At 38.1% G+C, this 5,776-nt stretch overlaps 1 protein-coding gene across 2 annotated transcripts in view; it reads left to right on the forward strand.

Moving 5' to 3' along the window:
- The window catches only part of LOC116705456 (protein kinase C beta type), a 33,839-nt gene that overhangs the window by 1,666 nt on the left and 26,397 nt on the right, over positions 1–5,776 (forward strand). The window lies entirely within an intron of this gene.

The following is a 5,776-nucleotide window of genomic DNA, read 5'->3' on the forward strand; positions in this document are numbered from 1 at the left end:
TTTTAAACCTCACAATATATTGACACCCCTCCATCACATGCTTGAGTAATGCAGCAAATGTGGTCGCAGTATCACTTCCTCCTCTTTACCGATCTCAGACACCCATCTAAACTCATCTGGCACTAGTCATGTGAGGTTTATGAAGAAAATGACCAAAGTTTCCACACTATGCTCTTACTTTAGATTTCATTTACTGGGAAGAATTATGCAAAGTTGTGTAATTGTATTAACAGTAAAAAAAAAAAGGGCCCTCATCTCTTCAGGCGACAGGCCTGGTGGTTTTTACAGAAAACTTTATGTGCAAATTGCCTCCTGGACTATAGTAAGCTAGTGTGTGGTGAACTAACCTGAGTTTAAAACACACTTTACTAAGCCCGGACCAATATCAGCCTTGCACAGGTAGAGCTGCTGTCAGGTGGGGTTTCGTAGTGAGTTTCCAACAGCTAAGTTATAACTAGACAGCCTCTTTTACAACAAAGTGATCTATGTGTTTGGGATATTGTGATTCAGCGATCATTGTTGACAGTGAAGGTACAGAGGAGTTGATCCCCCCCCTTCCATCCATCCATCCATCAATCAAGCTACCCAGTAAGCATTGATCTGGTGATTTGTAGGGTAAAGCTGGTTAAATTTGACCCCAAAAAACTCAGGTCCTCTTACTAGCTTTTTTCAGAGTTGAGAAAATTGTACTGCAGCCTTTAAAATCCGAAAAATAAATCACTTTGCCACAGGGCTTCACGTTATAGAGAAAATCAAATATCACAATATTCTTGACCAAATAGCTAGATGTCGTTATTGCGACGATATTGTATGGTTGAATATTGGTGCTTTCACAAAATGTTATTTATTTACACAATGAGATTTTTGATAAATATTCTCCAGAAATGATTTAATGACTTAGTGGGTAAAGGTAAATAATAGAACAGCTAGAACAGTCTGGTAAGTTCAGAAAATGACATCACTTTACTGTACTGCAGCCTGTAAAACCAGGAAAAGACACAACTTACCATATTACGATATTATGCTATATCCAAAATCTAAGACGATACCTAGTTTTATATCGCGATATCGATACAGCATCGATATATTGCGCAGCCCTGCTTTGCCATATTACAATATCCAAAATCTATGACAATAATAAGAATGCGGCAATTAACCGATTTCACTATTAACCATGCTTTAAAACGTTACGATTAATTAATTGGAAAGGCTTTACCTATGCCGAGTGTTAACTGAGTGCACATTATGTGAAGCAGTTTGTGCAGTTCTTATTAAATCTCCTTGACAACATAAATGTTTGCATGCGTAAAATCGGACGCCGGTCATCGTGAGTATTGACTGTCAGAGTAGTGTACAGCGGCACCCCTGTGGTGGGATACTGCTGCAAAAAGGATGGCACTGTTGTTGCCAACTTGGTCTTTGTTTGTGGTGTGACTGATTTACTTATAGTCTAGGCTTGTAACCGTTATTACATAATTGTCTAATCAAAATATTTTTTAATGCAATTTACTGTTTCTCTGCGGTTTAACCACGATTAATTGCTAGGTTAAAGTCCTATAGGTTGAAGTCCTATAGGGGTATGAAGGTCGATGGTAATTGTTGATTTTGTTTAGTTGCCAAATGGTTATTATATCAGTGATTGTTGGTCGTACTTGCTGAGCTAAAGCTATGCTAGCAGACAGCTGTCACTCACTTGAGAGTATTCTAAACAACCTGGGCTGTAGCTGACGTGTTGTTATGGGACCCACACAACTTTGAGGCAAGGCCCGTCCTTCAGTAGTATTCACATGCTACGATTGGCCAGGTATCCATGTTTACGCTAGGCAACGTAGCCCGATTTGTTCAGGTATAATGCATTAATGCATAATAATCGGGATCATCCTGAAACCGTGATTGTTCCTCAGACTAACTAATCTCCAGGTAATTGTACCAACAAAATCTTTTATCATTGCGTCCCCTAGTCTCATATCACAATATTGATATAATATTGATATGTTGCCAATCCCTAATACAATCTAAGATATGGTATGCTTACCCAGACACGTTCCACACATGCACAATAGAAATAGACATGACGACCTCCTGACAGCAAGAAGCAGAGCTCCCATGTTTGTGTTTTGTTGTGTGTTGGTGTGCGTTGGTGTTTGTGTTGGTGTTGTGACGAATAAGACCATGGATGGGGAATACAAGCAAGTGTCCATTCTACTGTATGTGTAGTTGGTGCACTTGTAGCTCAGACAGTCTTGACTCTGCCCTCTAGTTGATTAATTAATTGAAATAAAACTAATTAGGATAAATAATTAACTGTTAACTGTACCACAGAACCAAGCCAACCAGCTACGAGATGAATAGTGAGCATAAAACACTTGATTCGGCGCAAAAAACATTTTGAAAACGACATGGCACTGACAGAAGCTCACTCTAGCCGTTGGCGGTTTTGCGGGTACAGTAAATGATTTTATGGTAACAGCGAGTTGGACCAATCACAGCCGTTGCTGTTACACTTAGGATTGTGGGTTGTCTAGTTTTTCTCTGTAAGATTGCGGATGAAACGGGTTTTTGGTAAAACAAGGTCAATTTCACACAGACTTCTAACTTCCACAAGAGCTGAAATTTTCGTTTCACAACCACGCATGGCTACCTCGGATGGTTTAGACATAATGGCTGATAATCAAAATCCATATGGAGAAAATCTATGGGATTTTTACATCTGAAACCACAGTTGAGCTCTATTGTACCACTTCATGCTGTAACTGTATGTTGACCTGAAGAGAAGAAAAAGTCCAGTGTGCAGTCTCAACGAATGAGGAACATTCTGTTTGCTTTGATCCCTTTTAGTAGTATTATATAGTAGTATATTGTTCAGTTAGATAAAAACAGAAATAGACAGTTTTTGAACATGGATGCTGCACAAAGACTGAGTTAGCTCTTCACTTACGACACTGAAACATGGAAGTTGGAGAAATCCTTGGCAATAATGAAAAAAACTTTTTACCAGAATAAAAGCAGCCGTTTTTCTTTTTTCTGCTATTTAGTGCACAGTTGATTGGAAATTGTGTACACAAAAATACACTATAATACCTGAAGTTATGATCATGTGAATGTAATGTTTTGAGGATTGATGTCTGTTTTTGAGAAACAAATGAACTAGTTTAACTGTTGTTATAATAGCATTTAAACAACCTATTATTTTCTTTTTATCTGTAGTTATGCATGTCGATTAATCGATTATTGATAGGCCAAAAATTAATCGACTTTTATAATAGATTCATTGTTTGAGTCAGCTTTATATCATTGTAAACTGATTATCTTTGGGGTTTGGACAAAACAAGATGCCAAACTGGGTTCCGGGAAACTGATGGGCATTTATTGTCATTTTATAGTCTAAATGTCTCAGTTTAGTGTTAGTGCTTCTTTAAATTGAAATATTAACCCTTATATGCTGTTGAAGCAGCATTTAAACTTTGACCTGCAAATCACCAAATCCAGGATCTGAAAATAGCTTTTTCCACTGCCTGCTACTGTGGCAAGAAGTACTTTTTTTTTCTCTGCCACCCAGGCATTTTATCTGCCACTTTTGAATTCTAAGCGCTAAATGAAAGAATAACATTTAGAGCATTTAGACATCATTTAATGTAAAGAATGTTGTTCAATGTTAGATATATTTACACAAACGCATTGCATACGTGGTAATGCAGTGTTTGAATTACATTGTGGCTTTTCAGGGGAACCTTATTTTGCGGGAGTTGGACATGCATGCACATATATGAATATGCCCGCCTATGTACAAGAATATAACATCAATACTTTTCAGTTCATAGACAACTTTATTGTTAATTTCCTGTCTGCTGTGAGGGCAACCACCGTCACTCTCTTGCTCGACCACACACACTATACACTGAGCTATTCCTTCAGATGAAATTGCTATGTGATGTAGCTGGTAAAGTTGATATAGTAATGAGTGTGTGCACTTCTCTTTATTACTTGGTGAACTATAACTAATCAAATGAATAGATGTTGTTGCTTTTACAAAGCAGGAGCGAGCAATGTGTAGCTCTGTCCAATCATACGCTACCTTTACTAAACATGGTTTTCTGTTGGATGGCATGACGATTTTTGTCATTAGTGGATGCAAATTTTAGACCCTCACCAAATCAGATTCCACTGTTATGACAAACAATAAGAGGCAGCTCATAAATCCTGTTTTATTGGATTTTCCTTTCCCTAAAGGGTCTGTACTATATAAAATACTGAAAACTGTGTGGATTGTCTCCACAGAGAGAGTGTGACTTCATTCTCTGCCCAGGAAGCCATTACTCTACTAGCCTATATCTTTACATAGCAAATAGTTGTTTGCTGCTATATTAAAGTTCTAAATATCTAATTTTTTAAATTTGAGTCAGGTAGAGAGATTAATAAACTGTAACATTAGCATCTTTCTTTTATTCAACCAGCTAGCGATGTGTATGCATATCCAAAAACCTGATGATATCCAAGTCCTTGGTGAGGTTTAAAAGTAGCTGTTTTTCTCCTTTTTATCTGGTCTGCAGCCTTGTAAACTGTTGGCTGGTTGGTTTGCGTACAGCAACCATAGCAACGCACAGAGTGGACCTTAAGCCTGCGGTAAAAACTCTGATTGAGATGCATATTCCGAATATGTTGTATGTCCAAAGAATGCCCCTAAACCCAAATAATACCAGAATATCCCACGTCTTCAACGGAAAATGCTATATTAGGAAAAAGGCCTTATTCGGAGTATCCAACATGCTGTTTACATGACCTTTGACAAATTTGGAATATTATCATATTCCGAATAATAGTGGAATATTGGTGTGCATGTAAACATACTCCGTGTCACCTCAATGACTCGTGTTTGCTTTAAAGTTGAGATTGGAAGTTCGCTCTTGAAACCGCAGTTGGCAAAACGGTCTCACCTCAAATTATTAGAAGCTGTTCTTGAGATTTCGATGTTATCATTACTGCTATATTCAAGGTGAAGAATATACTTTGAATCGCAGTGGTTATGATGGTTTGAACAAGTTGTGGCATGAGGCTTTGATTTGGTGACTTGCAGGTCATAACACTGTTAAACTGGGCCCATTTTGTGGCGTTGTTTAAACGGCATTTGATGACTATATTTCAACTTGTACAGACCCACTTCACATTGAAATATGGTCATTTAAATGCTTCATCGAGTCATTGGACCAGCCTTTGAACCACCACAAACTGTGAAGAAAACAATCCTATTTATTTAAAATGTATTCACAACTGTTTTTTCTTTCCCTCTATTGTACCTAACATGAGAAAAAAGAATAGTGGCGTCTGAGTGGTGTCTTAAAGCGAGTTAGAGAACCTGGAAGGGTGTAGATACAGTTCAGTATGCATTGGAGGTGCACAGACTCATATACAAATCATCAACTCACACTTCTTGGTCAGGAGGAATGTCAGGCATGTGGTGGAGACTTGTTCTGCCTTGTTAACAGATTGTGGGTGGATCTGTGTTTGGGTGTGTTTTGAATACTTGTTTTGCGGGTTAAGATGTATGCTTTTTCCTTCCATGCCTTCAGCTTTCTTTTTATTGGGGGTCATTTGTATGTGTGTGCACACCTGTGTGCACTGACAGGAAAAAGGGGAAGTCACTCTCATGTCATTTCCTGCTTAAGAGAGATCCAGATGTATGCACAGAGTTTGGACTAAAGAGTTACAAGTCAGTTTTCTTCTCGGTTGTCATATGAGATGAGTTGAGGTGGAGTTTCACATGATGTTTTCTGATTTT

This window comes from Etheostoma spectabile, chromosome 2 (genome assembly GCF_008692095.1).
Source record: "Etheostoma spectabile isolate EspeVRDwgs_2016 chromosome 2, UIUC_Espe_1.0, whole genome shotgun sequence".
Taxonomy (NCBI): domain Eukaryota; kingdom Metazoa; phylum Chordata; class Actinopteri; order Perciformes; family Percidae; genus Etheostoma; species Etheostoma spectabile.